This window comes from Solanum stenotomum, chromosome 1 (genome assembly GCF_019186545.1).
Source record: "Solanum stenotomum isolate F172 chromosome 1, ASM1918654v1, whole genome shotgun sequence".
Classification (NCBI taxonomy): domain Eukaryota; kingdom Viridiplantae; phylum Streptophyta; class Magnoliopsida; order Solanales; family Solanaceae; genus Solanum; species Solanum stenotomum.
Window position 1 is genome coordinate 95,634,780 of NC_064282.1, and position 25,883 is coordinate 95,660,662.

At 37.5% G+C, this 25,883-nt stretch overlaps 1 protein-coding gene and 1 pseudogene across 1 annotated transcript in view; both read right to left on the reverse strand.

Annotated features, from left to right (window-relative positions):
• Nucleotides 1-25,883, reverse strand: part of LOC125853235 (receptor-like protein Cf-9) — a 333,480-nt gene that overhangs the window by 16,508 nt on the left and 291,089 nt on the right. The gene's annotated exons all lie outside the window — the stretch shown is intronic.
• Nucleotides 3,663-25,883, reverse strand: part of LOC125853239 (receptor-like protein Cf-9) — a 28,942-nt pseudogene continuing 6,721 nt past the window's right edge.

The window sequence follows — 25,883 nt, forward strand, 5'->3', positions numbered from 1 at the left end:
TTCAGGCTTATTGTATCTTTGTATACACACAGAGTTTATAGCATGTTTTAAACAGTCTTTCTTTATATCGCACTTGTTTTGATTTGCCTTATATTGAAAGAAGTCAGTCAGGTTGAGTTGAGTTGAGCCAGGTAAGCTATTCAGTTTCTTCCATATTTCCTTCTAGCCTATGTTGCTTAGCTTTCCAGCTCGCATACTCGTACATTCCATGTACTGATGCCAGTTGGCCTGCATCGTTTGATGATGCAGATTCAGGTACCCCAGATCAACATCCTGCACGTCGTTGATCCAGCTGAGCACTCCAGAGTCAGTGGTGAGCCTCCTTGCTTTCCGGAGGACTCAGTCATTTTGTGTTCTTAGTTTTTGTTCTATTAGGATGTTGCGGGGTCTGTCCCAACATCCATCTCAGTATTTTAGAGGTTTCACAGACAGGCAGTCAGTCAGTTAGTTTTGAGTCTCTCATCTATATATATATATGTAAATATTCTATTTTGAGAATTCGAGTTGCCTTTGTGGCCATATTTTATAAGTTAAGTTGTTTCGAAATATTGCATTTCTTTGAGTTATTCTGTTGAGTTAGGTTTCCGCTGAGTTAAGAAAGCCAGGCCAAGGGTTCGCTTGGGGCCAGAAATGGTCTCCGGGTGCCGGTCCCGCCCAGGGTGTAGGCTCGGGGCGTGACAGTCAGTTACATATCACATTTTCTGGTGAAATTCCATTGAATAATCTTTTTTAGACTATTATGAAAACAATTGTAATAATACAATTTTATTTGATACGTTATTAATCTTAAAACGTCATAATCCCAACTTTCTACAAGTAGTTCAGACCCACATTGTTATGCATTATAATCACATTTGTCAAAAGTAGTACTATCTGCAAACATAATGGAGAAAAAAATCACCTTGAGAATATTAGGTCTAACAGTAAGAAATAGTTATTAAATCAATTAAATTCTTAGAGAAAGAAAAGTGAAGGGAGCTTTGGAACAACACTTAATTGTCTATGTGTGACGTAGAGGTCACGTGTTTAAACTTTTTAGACCTTGCTAATGCGAGATGCTTTGTGCACCAGGTAGCCTCTTCTTTTTTAAAGGAGAAATAAAGGTCCATAAGAGTGATAATCAGTGTGTAAACTTTGACAAAAAAAATCTGTAACCATCCCAATGTGTGTGAAGGTCATTTAACCAAAAAAAAATAGGAAGAAAGATTCTTTCAAAGTGCATATTGGTGTATAGACCTTGTCAAAAACATCTCTCAAGTCTAAAATTCAAAAATGTCTACTTAGTCAAATAAGAGTAATAATTGGGATTACTACAGGAACTCGTTGTAGACTACTGTGCTTGATGTTCATGAAGTGTGATTCCCACATGTACAGTTGGATATTTTTATTAAGTCAGCAAGCTATTATTGTTAGGGTTTTGCGTTGATTTTCTTACTTTATTTGAAGTTTATTTTTCTCTTGAAGAAAAGTTAAAGTATTACCATAAATGCTTTAATTTTTCCTGAAAGGAAAAAATATAATTCTCTTTCATATTTGGTTTATTCCTTCCTTAGTGGAGAAACTTGGAACTCTATATATTGAAGACCTTTCTTCTCATATCAAAAAGACAATTTGAATCTACAATGTACTCGTTTGAAGACTTTTGTTTATGGGGATATTTTCTCTCTACAGTTTTTATGTTTTATTTATTAGTTTTTAATATGTACGCCAATTGACCAAATTTCATATAATAATATTTTGATTTTTAGTTTAGTATAAGTTTTTGTCATCATCTCATTTATCGATGTCATGATTTGCAATTTTAAGCTTCCGCATGACGTCCTAATCACTTTCAAACCCAACAATTATATACATAATCTTCAACCAACTGATGCTAAAGTGTATGCCACCACCGGCACATGATCTACAACTAACTATTGCTAGATAATAGGAACTATAACTACTCCTAAATGTAGGAGACTTAGTCAAATAAATGTTTTCACCCTAAGCTTGAAAGAAATCTCTATCCGACACTTATTGGTCTTAACTGTTTTGTTAGTCATATTGGTGGGCTACGCACAAAATTAGGTTGAAAGTTTGTATAAGACTCAAGTTGCAGCAACGACATTCAGCGTTGGCGCCATAAGCATAGGAAGACCAATTGTACAAGAAGAACATGAGAACTCGCACTACTTTGGTCAAGTATATATATACCTTAAGTTTAAACACATCATTAATTAACTCTACATGTAACCCGTTAATACGCCTATTCCTAGACTTGCACTTGATAGCCAATGTCTAGTGTAAGCTCATCTTTGAGGTAACTCAAGGCTACTAAATTACAACATTAATATCTTTATCCTACTTTCCCTGTTGTGTATTTCTTAGCAGGATTGCATCATTATGCCAAAATTCAGTTCGAATACGGAAACTACTCTAAATATCTTTACCAGTACATTATGGGGATCGGAAAGCTAGCAGCAGAGATACTCCTTTTGTTGCACAAACATTCGAGTTCAATCTTGACACTGACATCATCTGTATAGGGGGAGTATTTGACATAATAAAACATAATAAGGGAAAATAAACAATACTAACTGATTAATCACATAAAATAAGAATACTAAAGATAAATGAAATTAAGTTTGGTTGAGTCGCAACGGAAGAAAACTAATGTCTTTATTTGCACATGGAAATGTTATGATTTCTTTCCTAGCATTAACGATGTATGTAATCATGGGAGTAAAAGGGGCTGCAATCAAATGAGATTGCCAAGCTTGTCGATTTCGGGTTCTAATAGTTTGAAGCAATGTCACATGCATTCGTACTTGCAGCTAAGATGAAATATTATGGTTGTGTGGTTGATGTACTGCAGGAAGCGTACGACTTCATAAAGAAGATGCCTTTTGAAGCTGATGCTACTGTCTTGGGTGCTTGTAGACTTGGTGGAGCTATTGAGTTGGGAAATGAAGTAGTACAACTATTGCTTGAGTCGCAACATAATCATTTATGTTGGCGCAGAGAGGTGGGAAAAAACAATGTTAGATCCTGGAAAACACATAACTGCAGCAGCTTTTATTTGTAAAATGTCGATGATCCTGCATCGTGATGAAGTCATGACTCATCAAATTAAGTGGTTCTGCTGGATTTCTTCCTAAATGTGATATCTCTGCTAGGATTTAAATCTTAGTATCCAAGGTTGTTTCTCCAACTTTTCAACTGCTACATCAACTCTATTGTAGTCATCGTTATTCAAGTTATTATATATTGATCAATATCATTGAATACTTTTTCCATTTAAAAGTACACGAGAATTTGAAACTGTTTTAGGATTTTTAATGTGCTTTCTACTGTTATTTCAAAAATTTTGCTCTACTGGTGTTTCCCTTTTGATCTCATTGCATTCTATGAAACTCTATGTTTTTTACTCACAATTGAATATGCTGAATTCGTTTCTACATACTACAGATAAGTGAAATCAAATTATGTTGAGTCGTAACGGAAGAAAACTCGTGTCTTTCTTCAAAGGGTAACAAACACTTCATGAAACATCACAAACTATGAAAGTAGACTTGAATCCTGCAATTTCCAAAAATGAAGAATTAAAGTTAAAAGCTTTAAGGATGTAGAAAATGTAATCTTCTAAAGGAAAAAGATCAAGTAGAATACCCGGAGGTTGCACACTAATATCTTTTCTTGTGCCTTTTCATTCTCGTAATAATTTTGTGTTCCAATTCTACATCCATCCTCGAAAACCATGCTGGATATTGGGTTGACAACATTATGTATATTACCGAAAGTCCAATAATTAGACCATAACCATAACCCATGAGAACCGCCTGCCAATTGATCATTGGTGAATCTCCTCCTTCTTGAGGTCATTCGCAGAGAATCGAGAAGTGTTTAACAAGAAAATTGAAGCCAATTAGTCATATATAAGTAGACGTTTAGCTTGTTAATGAAATTACTTAATTGATATAATTAAGAAAAAGATAGATAATTTCATAAATTTATGAACTGAACTTTGCAGTCGAATCCAATTAGCTAACTAATAATTCTGCTGAATATGTACTATTGATAAACGAAAACTAATGCTTTTATTCAGAAGCATCATAAACTTCATTCATCCCAAAGTTTACGCATCTCACCCAAACATAGTGGGATTGTTTCCCTCCAAATTATTGCTGCTTAAATTTAGCACCCAAACTAAGATTATATCGAGGGCAAAATATTAGGGGGCTGTAAATTTGTACAAGGTACAGGAGAAATCATAGGAGAGATGTCCTGGTTAGTTGTAACCAAGTTTTCCCAGGCAAGTGGTCTGAAACATGAGGAAAGCTTTGAAAACATATTATGGAAAGGAAAAATACTTTCAAAAAATTTGACATCACGAGACAAGTATATTTTTGAAGATTTTGGATCAAAACATTGATAACAATGATAATTTGATGAAAATCCGAAATAAACACAAGGCGTCGATCGTGGCTCTAATTTATTCTTCGAGTATGGTTTGAGCCATGGATAACACAAGCACCCAAATTTTTTTAATTGAGCATAATCTGGATTTGTACCAAATAACATTTGAAAAGGTGATTGATTTTGCAAAAGGGAAGTAGGTAAGCGATTGATCAGGTAAACTGCATATTGACCAGCAAAGGACCAAAGGGTCGGGGGAAGTGAGGCTTCATGGAGTAATGTTTTTGCCGTTTCAAGAATATGTCTATGTCGTCGTTCGGCAAGAGCAACTCATTGAGGAGTGTATGGAGGAGCTAAAAGATGTTCAATACCTTGAGAGTTTAGGTATAGATCAAGAATTTTATATTCTCCACCACCATCAGTATATAAAGAAATAATTTTTGTATTGAAATGCCGTTCCATTAAAACTTGAAAGTTTTTGAAAAGTTCTTTTACCTCACTTTTATGTTTCAAGGTATAAAGCCAAATGTATTTGGTAAATTGGTCAACAAAAATGCAGTAGTACTGTTTTTTATCAATTGATAACACTGGAGAAGGGCCCCACAAATCACTAAAAATGGTTTGAAACGGTTTTGTACTTGACAATGTAAGTTGTTGAAAGGGATGCCGATGATCTTTATTTGATGAACAAGAATTACAAACTGAAATTTTTCTCATGTACAAGGCAGCGAGAATTTATTTAAAACAAAATTCAAAACTCTGGCATGTGGATGACCCAATCTACGATGCCAAGTGATAATGGAGGACGAATTGGAGGAGGCAGCATGTGCTTGTGGGGAAGGCACCGAAGGTGAAGTTGGCCACTCATGAAGACCGTCTCTACTCCGACCGTGGACCAAAGGAGTCCCTGTGTTCAGGTCCTGTACACAAAAATGAAAAGAAAAAAATTCAACAGAGGTTAGATTATCTTGACAAAATTTAGAAACTAAAAGTAAGTTACGCTTATTGGTAGGTGCACATAAAGTATTAGAGAGCTTGCAAGCACTATTCGATGCATGGAATTGAGTAGAACCAGTGTGAGTTATGGGGATTTTGTTACCATCACCCATGGAGATTGTATGCCTGCAAGTTGTGAGATTCAGCAGTGATATGATGAGATGCTCCAGAGTCGACAATCCAAGAATTTTCTGGTGCCTGCAATCCTGAAACATAGTTGACCTTTGCCTCAAAATGATTGTGAGATTTTGATCTACACACACTTGCAACATGACCTGGTTTGTTGCACAATTGGCAGCGAACACCATCATAAGAGTTGGTGGTGGTGGAAGATCGACACTGATTGGGTGTAGTAGAGCGATTGTTGGACCGCCATTGCTGGTTGCTGCCATTGGGCCAATGAGTATTCCGAGAATTGGAATGACCAGACCTGTTAGATGTAGCAGCTGCAGCAGTAATCTGGTTGGGAGCGTGCTTGGACTCTTCATGGCGAAGGAAAAGCTCATGATCCAATAGCTTTTCGTAGAGTTCTTCATAAGAAATAGTGGAGTCACGAGCACGGATCGCAGCAGAGATCTCACGAAACTCTGGACCCAAACCACTCAGGATCTTAACAATAAGTTCTGAGTTGGTAATTGGGGCACCAGCTGTAGAGAGTTCGTCAGAAATAGAGCGAATATGTTGCAAATGTTAGGTGACTGGTTGGGAGTCTTTCGTCAGGCGTGTAAGGCGATCACGCAAACTAAAAATGCAAATTTGGGACTTATTCGCATAGGCTGTGTGCAATGCATCCCAGGCAATTTTGAAGTAATAGCAGTTGCAACAGTGGTGGCAATTGTTGGATCAACAAATGCCATAAGGGCGTTTCGAATAAGTTGGTCTTGGCGAAACCAAAGAGAAAACGCAGGATTGGCACTAGGGACTCTGCTAGTTGTGACTTGTGATCGTGCAAGAAGGGGAAGGAGCAGACCCATCGAGATGGCCATATAGATCATGACCATGCATAAGCATCGAGAATTGCGCCTTCCACGTTGAAAAGTTTTGGGTGCCAAGAAATTTGATAGGCAATTGGGATGCCGGATTAAATTGAACGATTGCCACTCCGATGTTTGTATCTGCGGTGACAACTTGAGAAGGGTCGCCCATTTGTGGAGGGTGGGAGAAAAAAAAAATATAGGATCTTACGCGTTAGAGTTTATTGTGGCTCTTGATACCATAAAGAAACAAGATAAGCTGCAGAAGAACCTTTACTTTTTATTGCTGGAATGGAAATAAATATACACGATGGTCTATCTATTTCCTAAGCTAACTCCACAAAATGGGGAGATAATCCTAAGCCTAAACACTGTCAAATTAGAATAGCAGAAGTAAACTAATGGTAAAACTTAATAGTAACTAATGACTAATAAAACAGTAATTAACTAATTCTATCTAACAGCTGTACAAAGAAACTTATGCGCTAATATCGGGAGTGCATGCAAGGTGTTTGATGAAATTCCTGAACCATGTGTGTTGTCTCGTACAACGCGATACTTGATGCTTGTGGGGAAAATGGGGATATGGGTTTGGGTTTGATGTTTTCTCGTATGCCTTATAGAGATGTTTATTCGTGGATTAGTATGATTCATGGGTACATGAAGAATGGGTGCTCTGAGGTTGCTGTTAAGTTTTTTCGAGAATATGATGTACAAGAGGATGTGAACTGTGGTTTATTGAAGCCAAATGAGGCCACTTTTGTTAGTATTTTTTCTTCTTGCATATTTTTGGATTTTGGTGTGACGTTATATCTAGGGAGGCAAGTACATGGTAAGGAATGAGGGGTTGTCTTCATGACGACTGCGTTGATTGCATTGTATGGTAAGATGGGTTGTTTGGTTTATGCTTTGAAGGTATTTGATGTGATGGTTAGCAATCAGGTTTGCACTTAGAATTTCTTCCCTAGCTTTGAATGGTAGGGAGAAGCAAAGGGGCTGCAACCAAATGAGTTACCTTCGTGGCAATTCTATCAGGTTGTGCACGTGCCAAGCTTGTCAATTTCGGTTTTCAATTGGTTGAATCAATGTCAGGTGAATACGGACTTGTAGCAAAGATGGAAAATTATGGCTTCATGAAGAAGATGCCTTTTGAAGCTGATGCTACTGTCTTGGGGTTCTGATGGGTGCTTGTAGCCTTCATGGAGCCATTGAGTTGGGAAATGAAGCTCAACTATTGCTTAAATCGCAACCGAATCATTCAGGGCGATATGTGCACTCTCAAGCATTTATGCTGGCGCAAAGAGGTGGAATTATGCCGCTTCCTTAAGAAAAGCAATGTTAGATGCTGGAATAAAGGTTCCAGCCCACAGTTTAATTTAGTAGAGCTGATAACTGTAGCAGCTTTTATTTGCAAAATTGTCCATGAGCCTGCTTGGTGATGAAATCTGGACTCATCAAAATCAGCTAAAAGGTTCCTTCATATTGGTTTTGCACAGAGATTGAAGCACTGCTTAAAGAAAGCTGATGTCATAACTTGGCAGATCAAGGAGGATACATTTTTTGTGAAAATGCACAGCAAGCCTGGTTCCAAAGTTTGCTTGGCGAGGTAATTCTTTTTGTTTTCTACTTTCATTTTTCTTAATCTTTTTATTTACCCTGAGAAGTTATGGAGCAGTTTGCTAGATAATTAATCTGAACAATAGATGATCATGAAAAACATCGTTTAAAGGCAAGTTGTTCTGTTTGTTTCCTTCCCGAGTGAAGTGTCAAATCCATATGGGTTTCAATCATTAGCAATTCTATCATTCAATTGTGTGTTCATGTCTAATCTTAGTTTAGGCTTTAAACACTATTGCATGTATCTCTATGCAAGTTATTGTTAGGGACTGAGGCGTAGTTGTATAATAGTGATATCCAGGTCAGGTCAGCTTGTGTTCTGCTCGATTAATTCAATTGGTACCGTCTACCTTCCACCATATTGGATAAGCTTACCATCCGAGACTTAGGGAAGAGTTCTTCCAGTAGCACCTCTTCTAGGATTCTAACTTTGGTTTCTGAGGTTGTTTCTCCAACTTTTTAACTGCTAAGATAGCAGACTGCAACTTTGGTCCATGATTTCCTGATATTTCTTCAATCTTTTGATGAAAGACGATCATGAGTCCATATATATTTGAACACTGTAACTGTAACTACAGATTTTTATTTTTGTGAACTTAAAGTGAGGTATTCGATGTTTGTGTTATGATGTCATGTGGCATAGTTGAGAGAAATAGAAATCAAAGGGGCTTCAAGTGCCTGCAATAAGAGCTTGAAGGACTCCTACCCACTCTAACAATGTAATTACAGAAAAAATAAGATAATAACTTCATAAATTATGAACTGACTTTGCGGGTGAGACCAATTACTCAACTAATAGTTAGGATGATCTCAAGCTAACAGTCTCCATGTAATAAACCGTAAAAAAAAAATGAAAAGAAAACGAATATGGATGAGTCTCAAAGGAAGAAAAATCATGTCTTTATTCACAGGATACTAACACTCCATAAACATCACTGATTATGAATGGTAAAGGCTTGTATTTGCTTCACCGCAACATATTAGGCTTGAATCCTGCAATTTTTAAAAAAGAAGACTTAAAGTCAAGATCTTTAAGGATGAAGGAAATAGAAAATTCATTGCTATATAAAAAATAATCTTTTGAAGGGAAAAGATTAAGTTAAATACCTGGAGGTTACATATCCTTTTTTGTGTTTCTTCATTCTCGTAATTATTCTGTGTTCCAATTGATCAACCATCCTCCAAAACCACACTGGATTTTGAGTTGACAACATTATGTATACTAGTTTTATGCACGTGATTACGAATTCCAAAAATATATGTTATAGTAAATACTATTGTTTATTTAATCGAAGATTTGAATAATATGCTTAGTACAAAATAATATTGAAGATTCTTTTGTGAATGTCCTATGTGGATCATCATATATATCTCTTATTCACGCGAACCTATGAAGATGGTCAATAAAAGTATTTATTAGTTAAATGTAATAATGTTTATATTTATTTTAATTTGATGAGGTTCAATCATGTAATTAATTGTATCTCACTAATATTATCTTACAGACGATGTTTGTTGTGTATATAAATCTTAAACTAATACAAACTTCAACTGACGTTATTACAAGTAATATGAATTTTTCTTCGTCTAAAATACTGAAATATTAAGAAATAGTTAATAAGTAAAACAAAAGGGCAATGTTTATATAGTATTAACTATTTTGAAGCAAATTATGACAATCTAAATCACATAAGTAGCATTGATAAAAAAAATCATTTTTTTGTTTTGAACATCAAAAAAAAAATCGTGATAATTCTCTAAATTTTGGAAAAAGATATTCAGAAGCATATATTTACATCACAAGAGAAATTGTTAACAAATACAAATGAATTTAGACTACATCAAGTTAACTTCATATATTGGAACATTACATACTAGTGTATATATTAAGAAAAAAATAATTATTATATCATCAAAATTATTTTCCTCAAGTATTTGAGGTTGTAGAATATACCCTCTTAGGATAGAACGATTTACTTCATCAGAATAGTGGTACCTCATATTCCGCTAAACTTTTAATTCACCACAACAATAAATCACACAAAAATTTTAAAATACAATACAAGAAGAAGAAGAATAGAAGATTAAAAACAATTGTGGTTGAAAAATGAGAGGAATCCCCTCTATTTATAGTCAACAAGGGTAGTATGAACAAATGTTTTTGTGTCTTATCTGAAAAGTCATGACCTTTCTGAGAAATCACAACCCTTTGGAATAGTCACAACTTATTGAAAAAGTCACAATTTTTTGGAAAAGTTACAACTCATCGAAAAATCACAACCCTTTGAGAAAAGTCAAAACTCATATGAACAAATGTTTTTGTGTCTTATCTGAAAAGTTATGACCTTTCCGAGAAATCACAACCCTTTGGAAAAGTCACAACTTATTGAAAAAGTCACAAACTCTTTGGAAAAGTCACAACTCATCGAAAAAGTCACAACCTAAGTTAGGAATATTATAGTAATTTAACATCCAAGTTAGGAGTTCATGCTTTTAAGGTAGTGTATATATATATATATATATATATATATATATATAGATATAGAAGATAGATATAGATATAGATTACGGACAATACAATAACTAGTCCATAGCCGTAACCCATGAGAACCGCCTGCCAATTGATCATTGGTGAATCTCCTCCTCCTTGATCTAGCTCAATTGGATTTGCCGCTTGTGGTACCCCATCATCACCACCACAATCTTTTGAGAGAGGAAATCCACATAATCCTTCATTCCCTTGGTATGAACTGTTCTCAAATGTATCAAATTGTTTTCTTTTGGGGATGCATCCAACAAGATGATTGTGAGAGAGATTTAAGACTTCAAGTGATGTGAGGGATGCAAGTTGTTGTGGAATTTCTCCGCCGATTTTGTTGGATGAGAGATCCAATGATTCAAGTACAGATAAATGTTGCATTGATGCTGGTATATGACCTTTCAAGTTATTATGAGATAAGTTCAACCAGGGGCGGCTGGTAAGGCTTAAAAAAAAGTCTTTTGCCTTAGGCCCCCAATTTTAGGGGGCCCAATTTTTTAGTTAATTAGGTAAGATTAAATTAAAAAAATAATAATATTAGAATTAAGACAATAAATGCAAAGGCCCCATTTTATAGTTAATTAGGAAGGATTAAATTTTTAAAAAGAAATTATTAGAACCAAGACAATAAATGCCAAACGGCTCAATGAAGTGATAGTATGATAGATATGACTATGCCTTTTTGACTTTTCAATAAAAAATTGTGTACTTTTTGTTTTTAATGTACAAGTTATCTTTTTTTTTTTTACCTTATTTTTTTTCTAATTTTATTTTTATATATTCTATCCTCCTCCCTTCTATTTCTTCTCACTTTCTTTTTTCTAATCTTACATCTCTCTCTTATTCAAAGTTTAAAAATTTACTTGTTCTATTGATAGTTTATATTTTAAATTTGGAGAAAACTATATTGCAGCAGCCCGATTCATTTTTGGAAATCAAATCTTCATAGCTTTTGAATTCGGTAATATCATTCTAATTTCTAATATTATTTTTGTTTTGTGTCTTATGTTTATTATATTTTTTATTTGATATTGTAAATAGTGTTTTAAAATATTTGTTAGATTTTGATGTCGCTATAGATCAATTAAGAGGTTTAGTTTCTTTTTTAAAAACATATAGAGAAGAAGGATTTACAAGTACTATGATTTCGGCTAAGGAAATTGCATTAGAGATGAATATAGAACCTGTATTTCGTAAGAAACGTGTAATTTATAAAAAAAAACAATTTGATGAGAATGTTGATAATGAAATCACAAGATCTCTTGAAGAATCATTTAGTGTTGATTAGTAGACCAAGCCATCTTTTCACTTAAAAATAGATTTGAACAATTTGAAGTATATGAAAATATTTTTGGTTTTCTATTTAGTGGGAAAAAATTGAGATCATTAGATGATGAGAATTTGAAAAAATATTGTCTTAAACTTGAATGCTCCTTAAAACAAAATACTCACTCCGATATTGACGGTTTAGACTTATTTTCTGAATTACAAGTGTTAAGAGAAATCATAAAAGTAGAAGACAATACTCTAATTGAGAGACTCAATCAAATAAAAAGACTTGATTCTTTTCCAAATGCTTACAGCTTATAGAATAATGTTAACAATTCCCGCAACAGTCGCCTCAACCGAAAGAACTTTTTCAAAATTAAAAATAATAAAATATTATTTAAGATCGATAATGTCTCAAGAAAGATTAAGTGGTTTGTCTATATTATCGATTGAAAAAGAATTATTAGAAGAGATTGACTACACAAAAATTATTAACAACTTTGCATCTCAAAAAGCTAGAAAAATAGATTTAAAATAAAAACATTTATAATTTTTGTTTAAGGCCTCTAGTTTGATTTTGGCCTTAGGCCACCAACGGGTTTGAGCCGCCCCTGAGTTCAACGTACGAAGTCCAATTAGATCTCCAATAGTACTTGGGATAGAACCTTCAAATCTATTCCTTGAGAGATCGATAATTATGTCCGTAATCAAAACTTGAGGAAGTTCAAGATCCAGTCCCTTTGTTGTCACTATCAAAGAATTTGTGTATAAAGTAGAATACGTTTCTGCTACATACTCTGGGGTTCCACTATTCTCACCAATCATTTCATGGCTTGAAAATTCTCAAAGAGGTTCACAGGTAAATCTCCACTGAATCCATTGGATGAGAGATCTATTACTAGAATTTTAGCAAACAAGTTCTCAGTCCTTGAATCATTTATAGGGCCATGCAGCTTATTTGATCTCAAGTTTAAAATCTGCAAATCAGGTAGGGCTCCCAACCATTTTAGAAATGTGTCATTCAACTCATTGTTACCTAAATCAAAGAGTGGCAAATATTTGCAATTGATCAAAGATCGTGGGACTTTCCCCTCTAGCTTATTCCCATCCATTTTAATGACTCTGAGTTGGTTCCATATACTAAAAATTGTATTAATTGTCCCACTAAGACTTGTTGCTTAAATCCAAAACCCAAAGTTCACTCATCTCACCCAAACATTGTGGGATTGTTCCGTCCTAATTACAACTTCCCCAAATTTAGCACACCCAAATTCAGATCGTAGATGGCTGAATCAATATGTCCACTGAGATTATTTTGAGAAAGAGTAAGATAATATAGTCCCTGCTGGTTTAGGAATGACTTTGGAATAGGACCTTCCAGCTGATTTTGTTTTACAGAAATGGAAAACAATGTTTGAGATTTGAACTCCTGAATCTTTCCACTGAAATGGTTATCACTCAAGTCTAAATCAAATAGTGAAGGGAGGGAGCATATCCAGGATGGTATAGTCCCGTTTAAGTGGTTTGATGACAAGCTGAGTGATTGTAGGTTTTGCAGTCCACTAACGTCAGATGGAATTGGACCAATTAGGAAATTGGACGAAATATCTAACCTTCCAAGTTGCGTCCAGGTTCTGTTAAAAGATAAGCACTCAAGTTGGCCATCGAAGTTGTTCTTTCTAAGTGATAACTCCCTGAGCTTTCCAAATCTCAAGAACGGAGAAATCGGTCCTTCAAGATGGTTATTGTGAAGGTCCAAAACCTCTATGTTAGTGATTCCATAGTGGCTTAAGAATGGCCCCCGAGAGATTGGAAGAACTCATCACTAAGTCAAGCAATGAAGTTAGATGGCTAAATGATTCAGGTATCTTACCAGTGAAATTCACACCACTGAGATATAACTCCATGAGTGATGCAATGGTATTCCATTTGGTTTTGGGAAATCTAACTGTGAGCTGGGGATTGTTTGTTAAATACAGAGTGTGAAAAATTAAAGTTGATTTTTTGGAGGTACAAGAAATATCTTAGATATTTAGTAGAACTTTCTAGAATTTTATAGAGTAATATCTTTGATATTTATACTTGAGTAAAATCTAGAATAGTCTAGGATAGTATCTAGGATAATTATATTAAAGAAATATCTAGATATGTAGAAGATAAAGTTTACTAGAATTTTCTTTGTAGATGTATCTAGAAGAATTTCTAGAACCATCCATGAACAAGTATAAATAGAGGATGGTCTTGTACATATGTAAGAAACCCAAAGGAAACCGAAGAACAACTCAAATAATTTCTCCTTTGTAGCTTCCTCTTCCTTTGTTGAACTTCCGATCCTAGTTAACAATCTTGGGCTAGCAGAAGGTTTCCCGAGTATACTTTTCTTCTGCTATTCTTGTAACATCCGACAATTTGAAATAACGATGAAGAGGCTTAGAATTGGAAATAGTCATTTTTTTGGAAGGAATTAAAAATCTGGAAATTTGGCTAAGTATGGAAAATAATGAATTTTTGGCCAACTTTTAACAGTTATAACTCCTATCTCAGGATGATCTAGGTGTGGTTCCAGTTATGGTTGCAAAGTTCGTGGATTGGTCTTTCCAACGCCGCTGAGTTTGCTTGTTTCCGAGTTCGTATGAGTGATTTATGCCCTTTGAAAGTTGGGCATTTGGCAGGGAATCCGTCCGGAAATTTTAAGGGTATTTTGGTCTTTTCACTAGCCTTTTCTTTTGGATATATATGAGTGTGTGGGACTGATTTTGATCAGTTTTTCTCATTTTTAAAGAGTGAAAGTAAGGGTTTAAGAGTGAAGAGGAGAAGAAGAGGAAAAAAAGAGAAGATCAAGCTAGGTTTCGTTAAAGATCGTCATGTTTTTCTTCGGGGGTGATCCCTATTAAGGTATGTGAGTTCATAGTGTTGGGTTGGTTCTTTGCCCCACACGCCAAGCTCGTTTAATTTCGATAAAAGATTGAAGTTGTTGGTTGGAATTGTTGAAGTTGTAGTTGTGTTGTGTTGTAGTTCTTGTTGGTTTGGTGTATGTTTCCGGTGGTGTTTTTGAGTTGAATCTAGTGTATGTTCAAGGTTTTGATGATCCTAAGTGTTTGGGGGATGAAGCTTTGAGGTTTAGAAGGTTTAGAGTTGGAGAAAAGGAGGAGAAAAGTCAAGTTTTCGGGGAAAAGGGCTGGGGCGTCGCGCCAGCCAGCGCACCCCAAGAGGGACTCTGAGGTCCAGCCCTTGTGGCGCCGCCCCTACCAGAGCCCCAACCAGACCTCTCTGAAGTTTGAGGTCTGGCGCTCCGCGCCTCTCAGAGCGCCAAGAGCGCCAAGTCTTCCCATTCCTTCCCCACTATTTCATACATGTTCCTAGGTATAGTACCTATGTTTCATAGTTGTTTTTGACACCTCAAGGTATGTTTAAATGTCAAGAAATTGTTCATAACACGTGATCAAACACCTTGAATTCATAATTCCAATTTAAGGAGAGTTAGTTTCCAAGTCAAATGAAGTTAAGAGTTGAGTCTAGAAGTTCAAGAAGGGAGTCAAAGCAAGTCTTTAAAGTTATTCAAGAGTCTTTATTGAATGTTTTAACTTCATTTTAAGGCTCAAGAGTTTCAAGTTAAGTCAAGAGTTTAAAGTTGAGTAAAGAGTTTAAAGTTGAGTTCATTTCTCAAAAGTATTAGGGAACTATGTATTCCCAAAGAAGTTCTAAATGTTTTTACATTTGAGTAAGAACATGAACTATGTTTCTGAAAGAGCCTTTGTGCTAGTTTTCAAGAAAAGGAACATCGATTCCAAGTGAGCCTTCAGGCAAAGTTTTGAGTAATTATCTCAAATAAAGAAAGATGTGCTTAAAACACTTATGAGCTAAGTATTTTTTTGGGAGTAGTCTTGAGCACCGAATTGGGGACACGAGTTCATATAAATTCAACTCTCCATAAGAACCATGCGCCAACATGGGAGTTAACGGGTCATACTTCTTAGATGAACCCGTAAGATTAAGCTAGTGGATCCACTTGGTAAAGTTAGCTTCCTATATCACGGCAAGGTATAGGATGGTCCTTGGGCAACGTGAGGTAAAACGTTGTATCACCACTAGGGCTCATAGTGGTGATTGTCGGTTGAAAGAGTCTCCCACTAAAGTTATATTATTTTTATTTAAGTAAAGTTGAGTTGTTATTGTTTTATCTTTAACAAGCTAAGTTGTTTACACTATTTTGCAAGCTTTATATATTGCATGTGTCGTATTGCTTTATATATTGAGTTCAGTTATTCATGAGTTGAACAGAGCCAAGGTAAGAGTTCCTTTGTACTCCTTCCAAGTTTAAGTTGTGGTTTAGCTTTCCAACTCGCATACTCGTACATTCAATGTACTGATGCCAGTTGGCCGACATCTTATTATGATGCAGACACAGGTACCCAGGGCCAGCATCCGGTTCTCCGTTGATCCAGTTGAGTACTTCAGAGTCAGTGGTGAGCCTCTTTGCATTCCAGAGGACTCGATTATTTTGTTCTCTTAGTTTTGTTTTATTAGGATGTCGTGGGGTTTGTTGCAACATCCATCTCAGTATTTTAGAGGCTTCATAGACAATCAGTCAGTTGGTTTGGAGTCTCTCATCAATGTATATATGTAAATATTCTATTTTGAGACTCGAGTTGCCTTTTTGGCTAGATTTTTATCAGTTAGGTTGTTTTATAACCTTGCATTGCATTGAGTTGCTGTCGAGTTAAGTTTCCACTGAGTTAAGAAAGCCAGGCCATGTCCAGGGTGTAGGCTCGGGGCGTGACAAACTTGGTGTGAGAGCAAGTTCAAGAGTCCTAGGGAGTCTATGAAGTCGTGTCTGTAGTGTCCTAGTTATCGGTGTGAAGCGCGCCACATCTATAATTGGGAGGCTACAACATTTAGGAAAATTTCTCATTTCTTTCACACTCATCTCGTGCGTTAGAGTTGATCTCAAAAAAAAGTTTCTGTCTAATCCGTGCTTACTCATGTTTTAGATAGTCATGCCTCCACGAAGATTTGGCAGAGGGCGTCTTCCTAGACGTTATGTTGATGAGCAAGAGTTACCTTATGCCCCGGGAGTGCAACCACAAGGGGAAGTTTCTAATGCCGAGTTCAGAGAGGTAATTAGAATTCTGAGTCAAGCAGTAACTACTCAGATTGGTCAGCAGAGGGGAGTTCGACAGGAAGGAGCTGATACTTCTAGGATTCGTGAGTTCTTGGGGATGAATCCTCTGAGTTTCATGGGTTCTAGCATTACTGAGGATCCAGAGAATTTTATTGAGGAGTTGAAGAAGATTTTTGATGTGATGCATGTGGCAGATATTGAGCGGGTTAAACTAGTTGTGTATCAATTGAAAGATGTTGCTAGAACTTGGTTCGACCAATGGAAAGGGGGCAGAGTTAAGAATGCACCACCTGCGAGTTGGGCTTGTTTTAAGGAAGCTTTCTTGAGGCGTTTCTTTCCTTAAGAATTGAAAGAGGTCAAGGCACGTGAGTTCCTCACACTTAAGCAGGAGTCTTTGAGTGTTAATGAGTACAGTCTGAGGTTCACACAACTCTCCCGTTATGCTCCGGAGATGGTTGCAGACATGAGGAGTAGAATGAGTTTGTTCGTTGCGGGATTATCTTGATTGTCGAGTAAAGAAGGTAGGGCTGCAATGCTTATCGGGGACATGGACATATAAAGGTTGATGGTCTATGTGCAGCAAGTTGAGGAAGAAAAGGTGAGGGACAGAGAAAAGTTCAGAAATAAGAGAGCTAAGACCAGTAATGAGTCCGGGCAGTAGAAAGGTAATGCGAACCGTCCGTCCTTTTTCAACAAAGACAAAGGGGACCTGTTCCATCATCTGCTAGTGCACCTGTACCCAGAAATAAAAGTGAGTACACTGGACAGAGTTCGCAGAATTTCAGAGTTGGACCTGCACAGTCTCAGAACAGTGTGGCACAAGGAAGTAACCAGGTTCTTGCATGTGCTAAGTGTGGTAGAGTCCATCCAGGAAAGTGTCGTCAAGGCCAGACGGGTTGCTTTAAGTGTGGACAAGAGGGTTACGTTATGAAGGAGTGCCCAAAGAACAAGCAAGTTAGTGGAAACCTGGCAGTAGGGCCCAATCTTCTTCAGTTGTCCCACCAGACAGGACGACACCTAGAGGAGCTACTTCTAGTACCGGTGGAGGAGCAAATCGCCTCTATGCAATCACTAGTCGCCACGAGCAAGAGAACTCTCCGAATGTCATCATTGGTATGATCAAAGTTTTTGCTTTTGATGTGTATGCTTTGCTAGACCCAGGAGCAAGTTTATCTTTTGTAACTCCTTATGTTGCAAATAAGTTTGATGTTCTTCCTGAAAGACTTTTTGAACCCTTTTGTGTTTCTATACCTGTTGGGGAGTCTATTCTAGCAGAAAGAGTTTATCGTGATTGTCCTGTTTCCATCAATCACAAGAGCACCATGGCTGATTTGGTTGAGTTAGACATGGTAGATTTCGATGTCATTCTAGGTATGGATTGGCTTCATGCTTGTTATGCATCGATAGATTGTAGAACTCGAGCAGTCAAGTTTCAGTTTGCGAATGAGCCAGTCATAGAATGGAGTAGCAGTTCAGCAGTGCCTAAGGGTCATTTTTTTTCATACCTTAAGGCGAGAAAGTTAGTCTCAAAGGGTTGTATCTATCACTTAGTCCGAGTTATGGACTCTAGTGTTGAGATACCTCCTTTGCAGTCAGTTCCTATAGTAGGAGAGTTTCCAGAAGTGTTTCCTGATGATCTAACTGGAATTCCTCCTGAGAGAGAGATATAGTTTGGCATAGATCTTATTCCAGATACTCGTCATATCTCTATTCCGCCATACAGAATGACACCAGCAGAGTTGAAAGAGTTGAAAAAACAGTTAAAAGATCTCCTAGAAAACGGTTTCATTCGATCGAGTGTCTCACCTTGGGGTGCTCCGGTCTTGTTTGTGAGAAAGAAAGATGGTTCCCTTAGGATATGTATAGATTACCGCCAGTTGAATAGGGTTACCATCAAGAATAAGTACCCTCTTCCGAGGATTGATGATCTTTTCGATCAGCTACAGGGTGCCACTTGTTTTTCAAAAATTGACCTCAGGTCAGGCTATCAGCAGTTAAGAGTAAGGGAATGTGATATTCCAAAGACAACATTCAGAACCAGATATGGTCATTTTGAGTTTTTGGTCATGTCCTTTGGTTTGACCAATGCACCGACAACTTTCATGGACCTTATGAATAGAGTCTTCAAACCTTATTTAGATGTGTTTGCCATCGTTTTCATTGATGACATACTAATCTATTCAAGGAATGAAGAAGATCATGCTAGTCATCTCAGACTAGTCCTTCAGACTTTGAAAGATAAGGAGTTGTATGCTAAGTTCTTTAAATGTGAGTTTTGGCTTAAGTTCGTGGCGTTCCTAGGCCACATTGTGTCCAGAGATGGTATTAAAGTTGATACTCGAAAAATTGAAGCAGTGCAGAATTGGCCTAGACCCACATCTCCTACAGAAATTAAGAGTTTCTTGGGATTAGCTGGCTATTATAGAAGATTTGTTGAAGGGTTCTTGTCTATTGCATCTCCTTTGACAAAGTTGACTCAGAAGACAGTGAAGTTTCAGTGGTCTGAAGCTTGTGAGAAAAGCTTTCAGGAATTGAAAAAGAGGTTGATTACAGCTCCAGTTTTGACTTTACCAGAAGGTACTCAAGGTTTTGTGGTGTATTGTGATGCATCTAGAGTTGGTTTGGGTTGTGTCTTGATGCAGAATGGCAAAGTTATAGCTTATGCCTCTAGACAGTTGAAAGTTCATGAGAAGAACTACCCAACCCATGACTTAGAGTTGGCTGCTGTAGTGTTCGCTTTGAAGATATTGCGTCATTACTTGTATGGTGTGCATGTTGACATATTCACGGATCACAAAAGCCTTCAATATGTGCTTACTCAGAAAGAGCTTAATCTCAGACATAGGAGGTGGTTAGAATTACTTAAGGACTATGACCTGAGTATTCTTTATCACCCAGGTAAGGCTAATGTAGTTGCTGATTTTTTAAGCAGGTTGTCTATGGGTAGCACCGCCCACATTAAAGAAGAGAAGAGAGAGTTAGCAAAAGATGTGCACAGATTGGCACTCCTGGGAGTCAGCCTTATAGACTCCGCTGAAGGGGGAATAGAAGTGACGAGCAGGGCCGAGTCATCACTAGTGTCAGAAGTGAAAGAGAAACAAGACCAAGATCCCATTTTGCTTAAGTTAAAGGCAAATGTTCAAAAGCAAAGATTATTAGCTTTTGAACAGGGGGAGATGGTGCTTTGAGATTTCAAGATAGATTGTGTGTACCTATGGTAGATGGACTCCAAGAGAGAGTGATGGATGAAGCTCACAACTCCAGATATTCCATTCATCCAGGTTCCACGAAGATGTATCGTGACTTGAGAGAAGTTTATTGGTGGGATGGCATGAAGAAGGGCATTGCAGAGTTTGTTGCTAAATGTCCAAATTGCCAACAAGTGAAAGTTGAACACCAAATGCCTGTTGGTTTAGCTCAGAGGATAGAACTTCAAGAATGGAAGTGGGAGATGATCAATATGGATTTCATCATAGGTTTGCCAAGGTCTCGCAGACAACATGATTCTATTTGGGTGATTGTCGACAGAATGCAAAGTCAGCCCATTTTCTGCCGGTAAAGACTACCAACTCAGCAGAAGATTATGCCAAGTTATATATTCAAGAGGTGGTGAGACTTCATGGAGTCCCAGTCTCCATTATTTCAGATAGAGATGCACAGTTCACTGCACAGTTCTGGAAATCTTTTCAGAAAGGCTTGGGTTCCAAGGTGAACTTGAGTACTGCCTTTCATCCTCAGACTGATGGGCAAGCCGAGCGTACTATTCAGACTTTAGAAGATATGTTGAGGGCTTGTGTGATCGATTTCAAAGGTAATTGGGATGATCACCTACCTCTCATTGAGTTTGCCTACAATAACAGTTATCACTCCAGCATCCAAATGGCTCCATACGAAGCTCTTTATGGGAGACGATGTAGATCTCCTATTGGATGGTTTGAAGTTGGTGAAGCAGGGTTGATAGGACCAAATTTAGTTCACCAAGCTATGGAGAAGGTGAAAGTGATTCAAGAGAGATTGAAAACGGCACAGAGTCGCCAGAAATCCTACACTAATGTTAGGAGAAGGGCGTTAGAGTTTGAAAAAGATGATTAGGTATATTTGAAAGTTTCACCCATGAAAGGGGTTATGAGGTTTGGTAAGAAGGGGAAACTTAGTCCCCGATATATTGGACCTTACCGCATAGCCAAGAGAATTGGCAATGTTGCATATGAGTTGGAGTTGCCGCAGGAACTAGCAGTGGGTCATCCGGTATTTCATATCTCTATGTTGAGGAAGTGCATAAGTGATCCTTCATTGATCATGCCGACTGAAAGTGTTAGGATCAAGGATAGCTTATCTTATGAGGAGATTCATGTTCAGATTCTAGATCGTCAAGTTCGTAGGTTGAGAACGAAAGATGTAGCCTTAGTTAAGGTCCTTTGGAGGAACCAATTTGTTGAGGAAGTCACTTGGGAAGCTGAAGAGGATATGAAGAAGAGATACCCATATATCTTTGAATCCGGAGGAAATGTAGAACAAGGTACTAATTTCCTTCTTAGTGCTCTTCAAATTTTAGTGAGCATGTTGTTGCTTGTTGTTGTTTGCATGAATTGCTTGTTGGGTGTTTGAGATTGATGTTTCACCCTTAGCCTAGTAAGAGTAACCTCATTCGAGGATGAATTTTTCCAAGGAGGAGATATTGTAACATCCGACAATTTGAAATAACGATGAAGAGGCTTAGAATTGGAAATAGTCATTTTTTTGGAAGGAATTAAAAATTTGGAAATTTGGCTAAGTATGGAAAATAATGAATTTTTGGCCAACTTTGAACAGTTATAACTCCTAGCTCAGGATGATCTAGGTGTGGTTCCAGTTATGGTTGCAAAGTTCGTGGATTGGTCTTTCCAACGCCGCTGAGTTTGCTCGTTTCCGAGTTCATATGAGCGATTTATGCCCCATGAAAATTGGGCAGTTAGCAGTGAATCCGTCCGGAAATTTTAAGGGTATTTTGGTCTTTTCCCTAGCCTTTTCTTTTGGATATATATGAGTGTGTGGGACTGATTTTGATCAGTTTTTCTCATTTTTAAAGAGTGAAAGTAAGGGTTTAAGAGTGAAGAGGAGAAGAAGAGGAAAAAAAGAGAAGATCAAGCTAGGTTTCGTTAAAGATCGTCGTGTTTTTCTTTGGGGGTGATCCGTATTAAGGTATGTGAGTTCATAGCGTTGGGTTGGTTCTTTACCCCACACGCCAAGCTCGTTTAATTTCGATAAAAGATTGAAGTTGTTGGTTGAAATTGTTGAAGTTGTAGTTGTGTTGTGTTGTAGTTCTTGTTGGTTTGGTGTATGTTTCCGGTGGTGTTTTTGAGTTGAATCTAGTGTATGTTAAGGGTTTTGATCATCCTAAGTGTTTGGGGGATGAAGCTTTGAGGTTTAGAAGGTTTAGTGTTGGAGAAAAGGAGGAGAAAAGTCAAGTTTTCGGGGAAAAGGGCTGGGGCGTCGCGCCAGCCAGCGCACCCCAAGAGGGACTCTGAGGTCCAGCCCTTGTGGCGCCGCCCCTACCAGAGCCCCAACCAGACCTCTCTGAAGTTTGAGGTCTGGCGCTCCGCGCCTCTCATAGCGCCAAGAGCGCCAAGTCTTCCCATTCCTTCCCCACTCTTTCATACATGTTCCTAGGTATAGTACCTATGTTTCATAGTTGTTTTTGACACCTCAAGGTATGTTTAAACGTCAAGAACTTGTTCATAACATGTGATCAAATACCTTGAATTCATAATTCCAATTTAAGGAGAGTTAGTTTCCAAGTCAAGTGAAGTTAAGAGTTGAGTCTAGAAGTTCAAGAAGGGAGTCAAAGCAAGTCTTTAAAGTTATTCAAGAGTCTTTATTGAATGTTTTAACTTCATTTTAAGGCTCAAGAGTTTCAAGTTAAGTCAAGAGTTTAAAGTTGAGTAAAGAGTTTAAAGTTGAGTTCATTTCTCAAAAGTATTAGGGAACTATGTATTCCCAAAGAAGTTCTAAATGTTTTTACATTTGAGTAAGAACATGAACTATGTTTCTGAAAGAGCCTTTGTGCTAGTTTTCAAGAAAAGGAACATCGATTCCAAGTGAGCCTTCAGGCAAAGTTTTTAGTAATTATCTCAAATAAAGAAAGATGTGCTTAAAACACTTATGAGCTAAGTATTTTTTTGGGAGTAGTCTTGAGCACCGAATTGGGGACACGAGTTCATATAAACTCAACTCTCCATAAGAACCATGCGCCAACATGGGAGTTAACGGGTCATACTTCTTAGATGAACCCGTAAGATTAAGCTAGTGGATCCACTTGGTAAAGTTAGCTTCCTATATCACGGCAAGGTATAGGATGGTCCTTGGGCAACGTGAGGTAAAACGTTGTATCACCACTAGGGCTCATAGTGGTGATTGTCGGTTGAAAGAGTCTCCCACTAAAGTTATATTATTTTTATTTAAGTAAAGTTGAGTTGTTATTGTTTTATCTTTAACAAGCTAAGTTGTTTACACTATTTTGCAAGCTTTATATATTGCATGTGTCGTATTGCTTTATATATTGAGTTCAGTTATTCATGAGTTGAACAGAGCCAAGGTAAGAGTTCCTTTGTACTCCTTCCAAGTTTAAGTTGTGGTTTAGCTTTCCAACTCGCATACTCGGACATTCAATGTACTGATGCCAGTTGGCCGGCATCTTATTATGATGCAGACACAGGTACCCAGAGCCAGCATCCGATTAGCCGTTGATCCAGTTGACTACTTCAGAGTCAGTGGTGAGCCTCTTTGCATTCCGGAGGACTCGATTATTTTGTTCTCTTAGTTTTGTTTTATTAGGATGTTGTGGGGTTTGTCCCAACATCCATCTCAGTATTTTAGAGGCTTTATAGACAGTCAGTCAATTGGTTTGTAGTCTTTCATCTATGTATATATGTAAATATTCTATTTTGAGACTCGAGTTGCCTTTTTGGCTATATTTTTATCAATTAGGTTGTTTTATAACCTTGCATTGCATTGAGTTGCTGTCGAGTTAAGTTTCCACTGAGTTAAGAAAGCCAGGCCAAGGGTTCGCTTGTGGGCCAGCAATAGTCTTCGAGTGCCAGCCACCTCCAGGGTGTAGGCTCGGGGCGTGACAATTCTCTACACAGTGATCCTAAGTTGGAAAGGTAGAAAACTCTATTAGGAAATATCCCTCGTAACTGTGTGTATGGAAGCCATAGAGTTGTTAAATAAGAAGAGAATTAGAGGAAAGATGGAGGAGATGTTCACAAAGTTAAGGTCGAGCTCTCTTAATTGGATCAAGTTTTTCAGGAGCAATTCAAAATTGTTAGGTCCGAATCTAACCCCATAATCATTCCAGATACGAAAAACGCGTAATTTAGAAAGGTGAGAGATTTTTGCTGGTATTAGACTTGTAAAACTTGTAAGAAGCAAATCAAGATGCATCAAACTAGAAAACTCACCAAATTTAGGTGAAATAAGCGACCCAGAAAAATCATTATAAGACAAATCAAGCCTTCTGAGATTGGAGAGTTGAAAAAGGCTACTATTGGAATCAAACTTGCCTTGAAGTTTGCTGCAAGTGAGGTTAAGCTCAATCACTTTTCCTGTCATCTCGTCACAATGAACTCCATCCCAAGAGCAACAATTTGTGCTCTTGTTCCATGTAAGTGTTTTTGGGTATGACTGAATACATGTCACGCCCCGAGCCTACACCCTGGGCGGAACCGGCACTCGAAGACCATTGCTGGCCCCAAGCGAACCCTTGGCCTGGCTTTCTTATCTCAGCGGAAACTTAACTCAACAGAATAACTCAATGCAATGAAAAGTCATAAAACAACCCAACTGATAAAACTGGCCAAAAGGCAACTTGAGTCTCAAAATAGAATATTTTTATATATACATAGATGAGAGACTCAACACTAACTGACTGACTGACTGTCTATGAAGCCTCTATAACACTGAGATGGATGTTGGGATAGACCCCGCAACATCCTAATAAAACAAAACTATGAACACAAAATAACAGAGTCCTTTGGAAGGCAAGGAGGCTCACCACTGACTCTGGAGTGCTCAGCTAGATCAACGGCGTGCTGGATGCTGATCCTAGGTACCTGCGTCTGCATCATCATAAGATGCAGGCCAACTGACATCAGTACATTGAATGTACGAGTATGCGAGCTGGAAAGCTAAACAACAACTTAAGCTTGAAAGGAGTACAAATGAACTCTTATATTGGCTCTGTTCAACTCATGAATAACCGAACTCAATATAAAACAATAAGACCCATGCAATATATATAACACTTGTAAAACAGTGTAAACAACTCAGTTCGTTAAGGATAAAACAATAACAAACTCAACTTTACTTATATAAAAGTAATATAACTTTAGTGGGAGATTCTTTAACCGACAACCACCACTATGAGCCCTAGTGATGATACAACGTTTTACCTCACGTTGCCCAAGGACCATCCTATACCTTGCCGTGATATAAGGCCTTACTTTACTTAGTGGATCCACTAGCTTAACTTACGTGATCATCTAAAAAGAATGACCCGTCAAGTCCCATGTTGGCTACATGGTTCTTATGGAGATTGAGTTAATATGAACTCGCGTCCCTAATTCGGTGCTCAATACTACTCCCAAAAATACTTTGGCTCATAAGTGTTTTAAACACAAACTTCTTTCTTTATTTTGAGATAATTACTCAAAGCTTTGTATCACGCCCCGAGCCTACACCCTGGACGTGGCCGGCACTCGAAGACCATTGCTGGTCCCCAAGCGAACCCTCATCCTGGCTGACTCCAAGCGAAATACTAACTTAAGCATACAAGAGCTTAAAACTGAATAAGAGTTTATAAACTCAACTTTACAAATCTTTAACTCAAAAGAAAACTCTGTATAATATAATATATATACAACTCGCCATAAAAGGCAACTTTAGTCTTCAAAACATTTAACAAAATAAATGAAGACACTTCTGAAACTCTATT